Genomic DNA, 16,689 nt, shown 5'->3' on the forward strand with positions numbered 1-16,689 from the left:
AGCAAAATATTCATTAGAAATTATTTATATGACAAAACAACGTTTGTCGGGTCAGGTTGTAGGAATTTATAAAATAGATAAAAACCTATTCTCAGACCTACTTAATGTATAGAATTGTATAGAATTGTTTATAGTAGTTTAGGAAACGACTGAGTTTTGTTCAAAAATATTTAAGTGTCACCAATTAAAGCGTTAGTTTTGTATCTTTACCACATTTACACAAAAGGGGCCTTTGATACGGTTAAGGGCATGTCGCATGCAAAAAAATTGATTGGTGCTTTGCGCTTAGCTTTGTAGCGTTCACATTTTTTTAAATATTTAAACGAAATAAACGGGTTTTGATTGAAAATATATTGGGCTAAATATGTATAAAGGAATAAAAAATTAAAAAAAATTGTTTGTTCCTTAACAGCACTAGAATCACTAAAAAATCATTAAATTCAGGTAGTTACTTGCGAAAATCAATGGGGCAGTGTGTAAAATATAATTTTTTATTTTTTTTATATTTTTTTCCAAAAAACAATAAATTTTTATAAATAGTATCGATTTTCTTTTTTTTTTAATTTATTTATTTATTCCAAGAAAAATTGTAGAAAACTATGAAAAATAGGGCAAATTTGCATTGTGGCATAGGTGCAATATTTGATAAAACTTCCAAAGTATAACAGCTAGCTAAGTCAATTTAACTTTTTTTCAAATTCTAAATATATGTTCAGATATTTGCTTTTAAATTTTTTTTTTTTTAAATAGTTATAGTAACTTTTTTAGACAAAAAATCCAAAATGCATTCTTTTTTTTTCCAATATTTTTTGCGAATTCATGGGGCGAGCTGATTTTTTTTTTTTTAGTTTTAATTTTTTTTTTTTAAAAAGGACCATATATATTACTCTTACTATCGATTTTGAAAAAAAAAAAATATTTGTCGCAACATAATTAAAAGTGCATTTCAATATAACAACATTTGTGGTGCAATTGTGAGGGATTGGGAGTTTATATAATTGCAAAATATTTTTTTTATTTTTTTTTGGCATTTTGTTTATTCTATTTAAAAAAGTAAAAAGTTCTTGCGTCTACTGTTTATTTAATTTAATTTTTATAAAAGAGGTCTATTTTGCATTTTTTAACAACAAATTTCTTTGTAAACGCACACAATGAAGTTTCCAGTTCCCAAGAATGCCACTGCATCTCAGCGCTCAAGAAGAGAATTCTTTGCAAAAGAATTTCGCCCGCCCATCCTCTCTCAGATTTTTTTTTGTTGTTGGTCTCATGGCTCATTTAGTTTTTGTATTCTTTGTTTTGCTTGCGGTATACAATAACAGAAAATACAACAAGAAAAAGACTTTTCTTAAAAATATTTTTTTATTTCTAGTATGTGGTATGATGTAAGGTCATGGACTCGTGATTTTGGTGTTACGTAGTCAATCGTATACGCAGAATTTGATTTTTGGTTCAACTTTCGGCAAGTTTTGTGGTTGCACATTGTAGTGTAGGTATAAAAAAGGGTAAAGAGGTATTGTAGGTATCGTGAATTCGCTGTCATATATTTTGTTTTCTTGATTTTTTTTGCGTACTATTGGAAGTTATTGTAATGGGTCCGATTTGTCAAATTGAAAATTTTAACATTTCTCGACGTTTCAAGGTCCCTAGAGATGAAATAAAAGAAAAGATGTCTGTGCGTGCAAGTGTACGTACGTTCGTACGTCCGTACGTCTGTACGTTCGCGACGTTTTTTTCGTCTTCCATACCTCAAGAACCAGAAGAGATATCGACTTCAAATAAATTTTGTTAAACAGATAATATGGCAGAAAGATCCAGAAAGGGCTCTCAAGAAAATTGCGTAGGTGGTTTTTTTTACCATGGCAGTTTGAAAAAAAGGTGAAAATTTTGGTTTACCCTCAATATCTTACGAACCCAAAACGCTAGAGACTTGAATTAAATTTTATATAATATATTGTAACGTGATATCCACCAAGTATATTTTTTGAAAAAAATCCATTTAACGGTTTTTTTTTATAAATCAAAAAAACTGAACAAAATGTGTCACCTACCAAATTTTACGAATAAAATATGATTTCATCTCCAAAACAATTTTGCGCAACGAAGAATAATGTTTTTGACATCTGATAAAATTTTGAGAAAAATCGAATTGACAGTTTTTTTATAAAAATCTAAAAAAACTTTACTCAAAGTTGGTAAAAATTGAATATCGATTCAAATATCTTTTTAAAAAGTTGAAATTTAGGCTTCAAACTAATTTTATCTTATAAGAAATATTATTTTCAACATTCAGTCAAATTTTGAACAAAATCAAATTGACAGTTTTTGTTTCCTTAGATAAAAGAAAAGGCAGAAGTTAAATAAAATAAGGAAGATAGCTATGTAGGTATGTATGTTCTTTTTTTTTCAACGCGTATGTAATACACCTACCTACTTGATGGAATTTCGCTGTCACTTAGCATGGTTTGATCGTTATTTCATTGAATATTGTGTAATACATCTGTATGTACGTTAAAATAACCACTTGCCACGAAAAAAATTCTTAAAAAAGAGGCTGTAATGCGACCCACACTGATAACGTCCCAACCCGCCTGTCGATTTGTCTTGCTTAAAAATTTGTCTATTATGTACTCGTATCAATTTTTACCAAATTTGCGTAGATTTTATTTTGTATGTAAAAACGGACTGTTGGATTTTTATATAAAATTTACTGAATATCGAAAACAATATTTTCTGTGAACTAAAATAAGTTTGAAGCCAATAATTAATTCATTTTTGAAAAGTCAATTCGATTTTTCTCAAAATTTGCCCTAATGTTGAAAACATAATTTTTTATAAGAAAAAATTAGTAAGAAGCTATTATCTTAAATTTTTGAAAAGATATTTGAGTCGAAAATCATTTTTTACCAACTTTTGTAAATTTTTTTTAGGTTTTTATTTTTTGTAAAAAAACTGTCAATTCGATTTTTCTCAAAATTTTATCAGATGTCAAAAACATTTTCTTCGTTGCGCAAAATTGTTTTGGAGATAAAATCATATTTTAGTCGTAAAATTTTGGAGGTGCCAAATTATTTTTTTTCAGTTTTTTTGATTTATAAAAAAAAACTATAAATGGATTTTTTTCAAAAAATATACTTCTTTGATATCACGTTACAATATATTATATAAAATTTAATTCAAGTCTCTAGCGTTTTTGGTTAGTAAGATATTGAGGGTTAACCAAAATTTTCACATTTTTTCAAACTGCTATGGTAGTACCCGTGGCATGATGGTTAGTGCGTTGGACTGTCATGCAAGGGGTCTTGGGTTCAATCCCTGCCTGTGCCACCTTAATTTAAAAAAAAATAATTTTCGCGGGTACTGCCTCTTGCGAGGAATTGACAATTCCTTCAAGAGTAATTCTTGTCATGAAAAAGTGCTTTCTCAAATTAGCCGTTCGGATTCGGCCTTAAATTGTAGGTCCCTTCCATTCCTGACAACAGTACTCGCACACAGGAATGGTTGAGAGTTGTAAGTCACTAGGCCCTGGTTCACAACGGACTGTTGCGCCACCCCATTTGATTTGATGGTAAAAAAACCACCTACGCAATTTTCTTGAGAGCCCTTTCTGCATCTTTCTGCCTTATTATCTTTATAACAACATTTATTTGAAGTCGATATCTCTTCTGGTTCTTGAGCTATGGACGACGAAAAAAACGTCGCGACAGTACGGACTTACGAACGTTACGTACACACGCACGCACAGACATCTTTCTAAAAACCTTTTATTTCGACTCTAGGGACCTTAAACCCTCGAGAAATGTCAAAATTTTCAATTTGACAAATCGGACCCATTACAATAACTTCCAATGGGAAGTTAAAAATATTAAAATAAAATAGGTATTTTCAATAATTAGAAAATGTCGACCAAAAAAAGAAATTCAAGAAAAAAAACATCTCCTTCGATAGCAAAATACCCACTTGCTTTATAAAATTCGAACCATATGCAAAAGACAACAACAAATCTACCTAACTAGCCATACAAAAAAAACCGGTTTATCATGCAACGTTGTTCTATTTCTTATTTCTTTGATTGGCTGCTTGTGCGAAAATATATCCCTCGCTCTGAGAGACAAAAAAGATCAAGAGGCAAATATAGAGTAATTGGAAATTCAAATTTTGAATTTGATAATGAAGAGAGTAACGATCTTTCACTAATACATTCAAATTCATTTACATGAGTTCTGAGTTCGCTTCTGCGGGAGACATACCCTTAACAGGAGTTCTTTAATTTATAAAATTTCTACCCTAGGATTATCAACTGAATTCTTCAACTTATATAAGCTTCTTATACCGCTACCTCTGCTGCTGTATGGAATGTCTAATTTCTTTAATACAAGCTGGTTTTCTACAAGGTTGTGGATTTAGTCCATTAATGTTTGATCTGATCCGGATCAGATCATGATAATAAAACAGCATTGGATCATCATATTTTTTATTATTTAAAATTTGGTAGGAGTGTCAAATTCGTTATTTCAAAATAAAGCAAAAAAAAACAATCAAAACCCAAAAATGGAAGCTGCTGTGGTTGATGTTAGTATTTATTTTTATTTTTTTGTCTTTTTATAACAAACTTTCATATTTGTAGTTTTTATTTGAAAGGGATGATAGCGATTCAGCACTCTCGTCAAATTTCCAAGTGCGTCTTAGTAAAATCAAGTCCTCCAAAACATTCTTCATCGCAAATTTTTTCAGTCTGGCACTTTCAAACTCAAATTTTCTTTCTTCTTTGCCTAAAAATAAAATCAAATTTGATGAATGCAATACGAGATATGTAGGTATATTTAATTTACAAATTACTTACAATTTATTTGTGTTTTCCATTTTGTGTGGTTGTAGATTCCGGAATTGTTTGAGGTTTAAAGCAGAGTTGCCCAAAGAACATTTTATTTCATGAATATTTTGTTGTTGTTTTTTTTAGTTAAAACGATATCCATTAATTGGGTTAAATTTACATGTTTTTGCACTTATTCATTTTAAGTTCACTAATTTATGTTTTATTTTGTCGAGAGGTTTTTGTTTTGTGTGTTTGATATAAAAAGTAAATAAAAATGAAACTGCGCGGATTTTAGGTGGATGGAAATGTAACTATGGCAATATGGACTATATTTTAAAAAGTTGGTAGTGATACCAACATTTACATGTTTTGCATCCCTATCTGTGCGAAATAAAAAAATAAAGTTGGATCTTGATTTGTTGTTATATCTAATGCATGTGAATGATCTGGATAAGATCATAGTGATAATAAAAAGCGGCTATTGATGACGTATCCAAAGATTTCCCTGTTGGTATTAAGGTTGGTGAAACATTCATAAAAATGCTCCTATAATCGGGTGACATTGTATTATTAGCTGATAATCTTATAACATTGCAGTTACAAATAAACAAGTTTAAACATTTTTGTGATTTATGGGATTTAAGTATAAATGTTTCAAAGTCGAATCATTGTTTTTGAAAATACTCATCGAAGAACAACTTTCCAAGAGAAATTGTTTTTGAAACGTGAATCAATAGAAATAGTAAATCAGTTCAAATACTTAGGCTTCTTGATAACTCGTAACCTTGATTTTCGCACACATTTAAAGAAAAATACACTGCAGCCAAAACGGCAATTAAATCTTATGTGAAGTAATTTCTTCTGCAACAAGTATGTGGATGCAACTACTAAATTTAGAGAGTTTGATGCAACCATTAAAACATGCCTGTGCTATGCAAATCAAGTGTTTGGCTATCAAAACTTAAAAGAGTTTAAAGTAATTCAACGCTTATTTTTCAAGCGCATCTTTATAACTTAACACCTATGTACATATGCAATCAATACTGAATCCGGTATGCCACAAGGTTTTTTAAAGAATCTAAAATCAAATGCTGATTATATATTGAAAGTTATGAAATGGCCTGACTCTAATCTTCAAAAACAGATATGAAAATATGCACTTAGACGTGAAATATCACCTTTCAAAAAACTTAAAAATTTAATGATTTAGCTTTTAGACACAGACTTCGACCTCAATAATACAGCCAATACCAATTGGCAGGACTTATTCTACAGCTTTATAGCTGAAATGCAAACATCGACAACTAGGCTTATGTATAAAGAATTAAATTAAAAATTCACTCTTAACCAAATGAGTGTTATCTTTAAAGCAAGGACTGGGATCTTCGATCCCGATATGCAGTTTGTGAAAATGCAATGAAACCAAAAACGTGTATTATTTTCTAGCTGTATGCCCAATCTTACAAGAAATCCGCAGGCTTTACTTTTCAAAAAGTTTTCTTATACTCGTACTTAAAGATACAAAGGATCTTTTTAATGGTTGCTCAGTTCGGAACATTCTTTGTCTCATTGTGGATCATGCGTTAGGTTTCCGTAACAGTTGTCCATCGATTAAATTTTAAACTAATTTTAATGTTGATTAAGTAAAATGTAAATGTCTTTTTCTGTTAAAACATGTTCTACATTGTTTTTTTATTATTAATTTAAAATTTATTAAATCTGATGTAATACTTTAATACTTACATATTTTCGTAAATGTTATTTTATTTTGTATATGTAACCTTAACCTTTTCTTTTCTTTTACTATAAACTCGAAATAAGTCAATAAGGCAGACGGCAAAATTTTTGTCAAGCTTTAAAATTCTTATATCAGAAAAATGTAAAAAATTATCGAAAAATAAAGAATGTATTATTGAATAAAAAAGTAGTACCCGTGGCATGATGGTTAGTGCGATGGAGTGTCATGCGAGAGGTCTTGGGTTCCATCCCTGCCTATGCCACCTAAAGTTTCTTTCATGGGTACTGCCTCTTGCGAGGAATTGACAAATTCTCCAAGAGTAACTCTTGTCATGAAAAAGTGCAGTGTACTCGCACACAGAAATGGTTGAGAGTTGTCAGTCACTAGGCTCTAGTTCTCAAACGGACTATTGCGCCACCCAATTTATTTATTTATTTATAATAATTGAAAATATTTCAGTTTTGTACGGTTGATGGTTGTAGGCACTTTGAAAAAATAGTTGAATCATAGTTTAAGATATTCTTATTCCTAAAAACTGAAGGATGTATGTGTAGTTTACAAATGACAGTTAAGTTATATATGCAACGTCGTAAAACACTAAATTTATCCGTGGGTACCTAAACTTTAAACATTTAAATTTAATAATTATCTAAATAATGTGCTGAGCAAAAATCATAAAATTCAATGTGTATAAACAAATTCAAAAGTCATAGTGATTTTCAGAAATATGATATACATGATAGATAAAGATATTTACAAATTGAAACTTTGTAAATTTGTTATTAGGAGATAGATAAGCTTTAAAAAACTTTAAAATTGTTTGAAAACGAAACAAAAACAATAAATAATTTTCGTGTTGTAAAAAATGAATCGATGAGAATTGGTGCATTTCTCATCTCAGCTTTTCTAGAACCGAGTCGTTGTTATTGAAATACGACCTAGTAATTTTTCAATAGCCCTTTTCACTAAAATTATTAAAAAGGTCCTTCTAGGCCCTTTCATACATATGTAAATAATATCTGACATACCTAAAAACCACACTGATCGCCGACACCATGTTTTGTAATCAACGCAACGCAATAAGTAGAATTAAAATATAGATAAACTATCAAAATATTTATGGACTTAAACGTAGTTTATACAAATACAAACGAATCATTCACCGACGGATAAATTACATGAACAACGTATTGTTTTCATTAACAAAATTCTAACATACATTTCTCTCGCTCTCTCTTGCCTCTGATTTTGCGACGTTTTTGGAAGGTTCCTGCATTTCAAAATAAGTCGAAAATCTGAAAGTGAATAATCTATGTTTTTTTTTTAATTTTCAATTCGAAACGCCTGATTCAGAAATGCAATACAATTCAAATTCAACTTTAATTTAAATTTTCCGTTAACCTATCTGATCATATAATTGTTTAAATATTATAACTGCTTTATTAATTCTCACTTTCTCATGAATTAGGAAGCTGTCATGTGTAAATATAGAAAAACAGTCTTTGCTTATCTTCCAAAACGAAATAAACGGGCTTAATGTGAAAAACTAAAGCAAATTAGGCCAAGTACATGTTTTGTCACAATTTCACTTTTTATTTAACAGTTATGACGAATATTTGTGTTTTAACGTTAAAATTAAGTAACCGAATACTATAAGGGGTACACTAGGGCGTATACACACTTTTTATTTTTATTATTGGTTATTAATCGCAAATTTAATGCATAAAATTGAATATTAAATACAAATTAAAAGCAAAACAAATAAGACTAAAGGTTTAATAAACGTTCTTATCATAGCCCGCTTTTTATGGGGTTGATCATCATTGAATGTAGGGCAATTCGGTCAATCAACGAATGAAGTGATATTTTGTATTTGTAATTAGATTTTTTAGTAGGAGGTTAAATCGCTATTGGTCTTTATTGGATTTCTTCAAATGAAAAGAGGCATTTACAAATGGTTTTTCAAGTCCATTTGTATCCTAATCCTGAGTGTTTTTAATCTCTTAAGAAGATTTGTCCATGAAAAATTATTGCACTTCTCTATTAAACCGACGGTAATAAATATTAGGTGGCCTTTTTTAGGGTATTATGCAAGTAACTTCAATTGAAATTATGTTTTTATAATAACTTCATTCTTGAATACTTCATTAAACTTATTCCAATGAGAAAGTTTTCAACAAAATGGAATTCATAAATATGTATTTAAAATAGAAAAACATGTGTTTTACAAAAAGTCGAGCTTAAGTATTATTTCGAAAATTTATTTATTGAATTACTTCAATTTTAATAACCGATGGTAGAGATATTCCTACTTTTTCTTTTGGAGATCAATCTAGCTCCTATCCAAAGGTACTCCAAAATCAACGGGACTGTATTTTACGATTAATAGAATTATTTTACCCAACTTTTAACTGTTGAAATAATTTAAGTACAAGCAAAAAATTTAAATCTTAACTCCACAAAATATTAAACAAAATTGGATAAAAGACATTGATGTTAACTAGATAGTATTGAATTGGTTAATTAAATTAATTCCAAAGTTTAATTAATATAATCTTGTATTTTTATTTAAAATTTATTTTGGTTCTGCCTCTAAAACAAAAGTCTTATCATAGATACACACAATATTTTTGTGCACGAATATGTCTCCTCCCTGTTAAGGCGCATTGGTTGTTCGTATTTTGTAGGCGGAATAACGAACGAACACATTCTTCTCCAACGCAAAGAGAAATTAAAAGGACCAACAACAAAAACTAACAAAACCTAGCCAATATACCTTCCTACAAGGACTGTTTGAGAAAAAAATCAAGAAAAACCAAGATCACCAGATTCAAAAGACACCCTTCCAAGTCACAAGGACACGTGTAGAAAACCCGATAGAGAAGTAACAAAAAAAGAAAAACGATGAAAAATAAAAAAACTATTTTGAAACAATCAAGTTGGGCTTTTTCCGAATGCCTATACCATTGTTCTATATGCAACACTATAACTGACTACCTTCAACCATCACCAACAAAAACCTATGTATTTCGAACAATGACGATGATGAAAAAGAAACTTCAAAGTAAAAATATTGAAATTGCATAAGGACAAAAACAACAACAACTTCAACTTCAACCGCTGCAGAAACAGGCTTGGAAAAATAACTAAAAAAAAACCACGTCCAACAATGAAATCGGAAAATATCGCTGCTGTTCAAATATCTAAATAGCAAGAAGGTTGACTCCCCAAAATGTACGAATTCCTGGGAAAAAGCCCCCAACCCAAATGTTCTTATTCCTATTTCTATTTCTATACCCAAACCCGGATCATTACCTACACAATCACACCAGTTTTAGGTAACCATTACTCAGCATCACCATCATCATCATCACCATTGCCAAGCTCCCAGCTTCCAACTTACAAGTATTCCAGATAGCTCACCCACAAAGCATCGGACGCGACAGGCAGTAGCGGCAGAAGTGGAAGCAATAAGAACATTAATGCTGCTTGCACCCTTTTGGTCCTGCTTTCTATATTTCTATGCAACAGATACATAACTAGTACTATGTCGTCGACGTTTTGTACTTCTGGTCCTAGTCCTAGTCATAGTTATAGTCGTAAGGCAAGGAAAACATTTGCCTCCTTTAACGAATGACCACCCAAAAACATTTGTTTCTTCAGCTTGGCGCTGTGTTATTCTGGCCGGTTTCAGTTAGGCTTCTGATCTCCTTTTTGGCCAACTCTTCTGTGCTTCTTTCTAACCCTCTTCCGACGACGACGACGATGACGACCACCACCACTAGATACCACCTAACACTCTCTCTCTTTCTGCAGCCGCATGTGTGAGCCATTCTCTGATGTGCGTTGTGTATCTATTGATTCTGCGAAAAAGTTTCGCCCTCGATATAAGGTTGGCTTTACTCAAGCCTAAGCTTTTTGGACGCTATTGTAGGTGGCATAGATGGCAATGACGATGGAGATGGAGATGGCGGTGGAAGGACGAAGCAAGAAGTAGATATCTACGTATGTATGTCACAGTGTTTTAGACTGAAACATCTTCCTAACTTACCCCACAACAATCGCATAGTCGCAACCTTATTTTTCTGCCTTTGCTACTACCTCTGCCTCTTCCGCATTATCGCTACCACTGCCACTGCTGTTGATATTGCTGCTGTTTGAGAAAATTTTTAGAAAACTGAATATATGCTGATGTGCAATCGCCATAGCAACAAACTACACACTCAAATATGACATAGGGTGATTCGAAGGACGGGTCTAAATTTTTACAATATTTACAACAAAAGTTGAAATGCTCAAAGCCAACATCTTGGATAGAATACAAATGATATAGACGGTTTTTATTTTTAAGAAGTTGTTTTCTGAGCTTCTCAGCTCAAATGAGAAGAGTTTTGAAAAATGAACTCATTCAAAATTGTTAAACTTCTGTTTATTTCACTTCCGAATTCAAAACACATTCCTCTTAAGTACGAAGTGTAATAAAGCAATTTCACTTTGTACGTGTAGTCTTTGTTCGAAGCTCCACAGTAACGCCATCTATCGAAATGTCTTATTAAAAAAAAATTTTATAATTTTGATCTTCACATATACCTTGCAATTTAACGCTATAACGACTGCATAAATATTGACTTGAACTAAAAGTGGAACTTTAAATTTTACAATCGTTTTACTTTAAAAAGATTGCAATCATTTGATCACCACTCATTTGATCATAATCAATTGAATGCAATCATTGACACATGTTTGCATTCCATTGAAGTCTTTTCATTTGTTTGTATAGTCTTTGCTTTCAAAGAATTCAATCTTTAAATTAAAGTCATTTAAGATTAAATTCGCTAAAGAGTGAATTCTTTAAATTTAATCTTTTAAAAAAATTGTGTATAGTGATGTGTCAATCGGTTTAAAAGTTCTCAACTTCTGAGAGGTTTGTGATTTGTCATTAATTCTTCACTTTCTCCCTTTAAATTAATAAGAAATATCAGAACTATTAAATTTCGAAAAGACAAAACTGATTTAGACCCAAAAACACTCAGTCTTAAATTGTAAACGTCTTAATATTGAAGAGACACCCAGTTGTACGTATATTTAGAAGGCTCAAACGAGTGTTGCGTATAAGTAAGCATCGAAAGCATCGTCATGCGATGGTGAATAAGCAAACGTCAGGTATCCTGTCGCTGCCGTCAGCACCATCCTTCCCATTCCACTAAGGCCGAACGAACGGACCCGGACGGACAGACCGGTGACGGTGCTACATTCTCGATTAAGCCCTCGTACTTTTCTTTCTGTTGCCACAGTCTATATGGCTTCTTTCTGCTTTCATCTTGTTTTTTCCTAAAAACTCCTAACCTTCTTCTGTTCCTTCTTCTACTGCTGCTGGTACTGGTGCTTATGCTGCTACTGCTGCTCCAGCTCCTGCTCCTATTCCTGTTCTTCCTCCTGCTTTTCGAATTGAATTCTTCATCATAGTGAGAAGGGAGTCCGAGCTGGTGTCGGCTTCCATTGCCAAACTATTGCACCGTGTTATAGGAGACCTACACTACACAACACACAGAATATTTTGCGCAAAGAATTAAAATAAGGCCAAAAATACAGTTGGACGCTACAAATACCAGTTGCTATGTGTGCTGTGCATCTGCATTTCCATATATCTATACCTATTCATATATATTTATTTTCTAGATAGGGATGCGAATGAGTTTTTGCTTCGCATTTTCAGAAGGGAGAGGGTTGAATGGGGACTTAGATACCTACCTCTATATGTAGGCACTTATACGACGACCATATCGAACAGAGATTATGCTCCCTGGGAGACAGACGAAAGAAGGAAGGATGGCTTGCGTGTGCTCGAAGACTGCTTGTTGTTTCGTCCTGCGAAATGAAATAAAATCACTAGCGTTATAACCATGCAGTCCTTGTGATGATTACGACAACGACGACGACGACGATGACGATGACGATGCCTCCGCTGCGCTACAACCTCTCACATTGCAGTTGCTGGAGCTCTAGCTCGTTGCATATGGGCCTATCGATTCTTTTCGGTCATCTTTCGCCATAGTCATTTTCCCCTAATTCTAGAAATTCTAGTCGATGAAGGATACAAAAGGAGGCAAAATCTATTTCTCACTCCTTGGTCTTGTCCTAGATTCATATATATATATATATATATATATATGTATATGATATGTACTACATAATATAATGGTGCGTTCGACGTCGACATCGAGGCTCTGCGGTTCTTTATCGTTGATGACTTAATGTTCGTAAGGGTATGTGGGTGGGTAAGTAGCCCAGTGCCAGTGATGCGATATATCCTGCTTGTCCTACCCTAAGTGTCCCACACCCAAATGCAAGTTTATCCTAAGATATAGATGGAGCCTATCAATTTTATTGATGTAGCATAGGGATATATGTTAAAGTATATGCATGGCATATAGTTATAGTTTTCTGTAACACTATAGGATATCTGAATCCGTTCATTTGGATCTCAATTTCGAATCAAATATTCATACCCACCAAAAACAAATAACTATAAAGCATGGAGATATCTATACAAATCGCATCGCACAGTGTAAAGCTTTTCCCGAGTTAAAGAATTTGGTGGAAAAACTAATTTTGGGCGGCGTTAAACCTTCAAAATATCACTTTTCGCCGTCTTATGCAATGGCTTAAATAAAAGTTACAAACACTTAGGCGTCAAGTGTTCCGAACTTAATTCCAAATATCAGTTGACTTTGCTTTCTTTTACGTGGTGTTCCGACCAATTGTCCTAATATTTGGATTGTTGTAGGTTTTTGTTTTATCACCAACTTATTTTTAAAAGCAAACAAGGGTCTAGTGGGTTGATTGAATTTTACTGTGGATGTCCACCTTAACAATCTGTATTTTTGCTAATATCCAATTTACGGGAAAGTTGTATAGAAATGATCCATGGTTTTGACCCTTGGGACGCATCCCTTCTCATACTTTTGATTTGGGCTACCAAATATAATAAATGAAAAGCAAGAAGTTTAATAGTCCTTTTAATGTAAACAGTGTCAAAAAAATTGTATTACAAATATTTGTTTGTATTTTATTTATGTTTTAAGTAAATACCGTTTCTCCTCTTTTATTTCAAAACTAATTATCATTTTTAAAAAATACCAATATGTTTTGAATGCTTAAAATGAGAATTAGTTTGATTTATGAACATCTTTTTGCTAATAAATGTATAGATTTCTTACCACTTTAATTACGTTGAAAATAGAAAATATAGGATTTTTCAAATATAAGTTTCATTCCGTTATCTTAGAAATTAGTGTTTTTTTTATCAAGAAATCAATAAACGTTGCATTGTGAAGAAGTATGTTTTGCCATAAACAATTAAAAACGGTTCCAATATTAATTTCCTTTTCATTACATTTTATAGAATTATATTCTTTCGGTAACGTCACGAATCCTTTTGTTTTTGAATCGATTAAAAATCATTCGATTACGTTTCCTTGAAGAAAAGAATCTAAAAAGATGTTACATCACAAAAATAGGCTTTTTGAGAAAAACTACAAATATATCGAAATTAAAGAAGTCTTCTTTCATTATAAACTACTTAAAATAATTTCAAAATGGAGTCAGTGAGCCGTCTTTGCGATGACGTTTGTTTTTTTTTTAAGGGTCCACGGCCGTATTTTTAAAAAATAATGAGTTAATAGTTTTTTTTAAATGGAAATGTCAATGCGGATGCGGATTTTAGAATTTATTACATAAAAACAATTTTAAGACCGTAAATAAAGGAAAATTGTATTGATTATCTTTGCCTTTAATAATTAAATTTAAAAATGGTTGAGTTATATTTAATAAAAGGCAAGATTGCAGCCTTCTCAGACTGTTATCTCTTTCTTAGTGGATCGTATATTAATCCAGCTCCGCTTAATAGTTGTTCGATGGGAACACTGGCTCTTGGAAGTGATAAATACCTCAGTGCAACTTTGGAGAGCCTTTTAAAGTCTGTTTGATGGACATTTCAGCAATCAAGTGGATTATTATCCAATTCTAGTTTTATTTTTTTTTGACTAGCGTTATCAGATTCTCCTTCACCTTCGTTTTCAGTTGATGAATCTAGCATCATTTCCATATCGCTTCTGAAGCAAGCCTTTCTTTTATGTTTATAAAAAATATCATACCTGCTTCTTCTTTCTTCTGGGTGCTTTAACTTCAAGTGGTTTTTCAACGAAGAAGTCGTGCGTCTTTTTCGTGAGTATGTTTTACGACACATTTTGGATTCGGGCTTGTCAGGATCGTTTTTATTTAAATTAAAATAGATCCAGATTCTGCTTTTTGTTGGTGGCGGCATTTATGTTCTGTATCTGTATCACTTTTTCACTTATTATATACAAATAATTTGTGTCCTCTGGCCACTTAGCAAGAGCTTTTATATCCTCAAATCTGTGACCATTGCATGTGACTTGTTGCTTCTGTCGTCGCCTGCTTAGGACCGAGATTTTTTAATTTAAAAATTTTACTAAGGGTGATTTGTGTTGATCATGGTATACATAAATTAAACCTGTTAAAATTTCATGTCTAAATTTGTGAAGTCTTGAAGAAAACAACTCTTTTTGGTTATTACAAAATGCAGTAAAAATAGTCTAGAAGCACGTCGAAATGTTATGTAAGACTGTAAATTTTGAAACTTTAACTTACACTGTATCAATGTTGTGTCTCATAATTGTTTTATCTCAAAATACTTTATTCTTTAAACATTTATAATTTCATATTCCTTAACGCTCTTTATAAAAAAGTCAATCCAGGACTTCATTTAGATATTATGTGTTATTTATTGAAAATTAGAAGAAATGATGAACCAGAATTAAGTTTATTTATATTTATTAATAATAATAAAAAAAATATCTAAAAATTCTCTGCGTTTTTAATAGCTGTGCTTATTTAAAAAGAAATTAAAACGCTGAATACTAAGAAACTGGAAAGCTTTTGAGTATACAACAAATGCATATGGAAAACGTGAATTCAAAAACTGTAGACAATTGTTAATGTTCATAAAGGTGTAGTTAAGCAAAAATTGGTATGATATATTGTCCTCAAAAGCACTGTAAAGATTGTCCTTTTTCGACTTATTAACAGAATCTTGAAGTACATTTTGACTTATGTTCATGCAATATTTTAAATGCAGTACTAAGGCCCATATACAAAACGCGATCCCAACCCAAATAATTTACATTTCAATATTTTTGTATGCAATATTTTTGCATATCACTCGTCGTTTATCACCGTTATTTAATTATTGTATTGCTCTGAAAAATGCTGTTATGGTTTATCACATTCAATGCTAATCACTTTTAAAATTTAATTGTTCTGTGGAATACATTATTTTCAACACACTGAAGTTTACATTGATGGTAGTAAAGCTTTTAGAAAATTTAGCTGCCATTCCTTCAAAATAAAATGTATTTAGTAGCAAATGCAGAATTCAAAGAAATATGCATTTAAAAAAACGTAGTTTTATGAAACCGGGGCTATTAAACTTACAAAATGCAAGTATTCCAAGGAATTCTGGATGGCGATTGACCAATTAAATGAAGAAAAACAAAAAATCAGTTCGGAAACTAAATATCGATGTATTGCACAATCAATTCAAGTTACTTTTGAACTCTGACAGTCTTGCGCTTCCTATCCAATATGCTAAACCTTCGTACTCGAATGATATTTTGGATAGTGTTATAACTCATAACGAAGTTAAAACCGTATTAGTGAAATTGAAGGACAGAAAAGCTTCAGAACCTAATGGTATATCACTGGAATTCTTTAAATATGGAACAGAAAGGTTAACTTTAAATTTAACATCGGCTTTCAATACAATTTTGGATACTGGAATACTACCAGAACAGTTAAAAAATTCCTTAATTTTTCCCATACATTGATCATCCATCCAACTACCGTGGGATATCCTTCCTCAACGCCACCGAAAAGATATTCGCAACATTATTAAATATCCGATTGACCCGTTGGATTCATTATAATAAGTTGCTTGGGGAATTTCAGATAGGTTTTAGAAATGGCTACTCGACTATCGAAAATTTTTGTACTGCAAAGCATAGCGGCAACCCTTATTGAACAATCGGCAGCTTTTGATACCGTTGAACGCCGATCA

Source organism: Eupeodes corollae, chromosome 2 (genome assembly GCF_945859685.1).
Source record: "Eupeodes corollae chromosome 2, idEupCoro1.1, whole genome shotgun sequence".
NCBI lineage: Eukaryota > Metazoa > Arthropoda > Insecta > Diptera > Syrphidae > Eupeodes > Eupeodes corollae.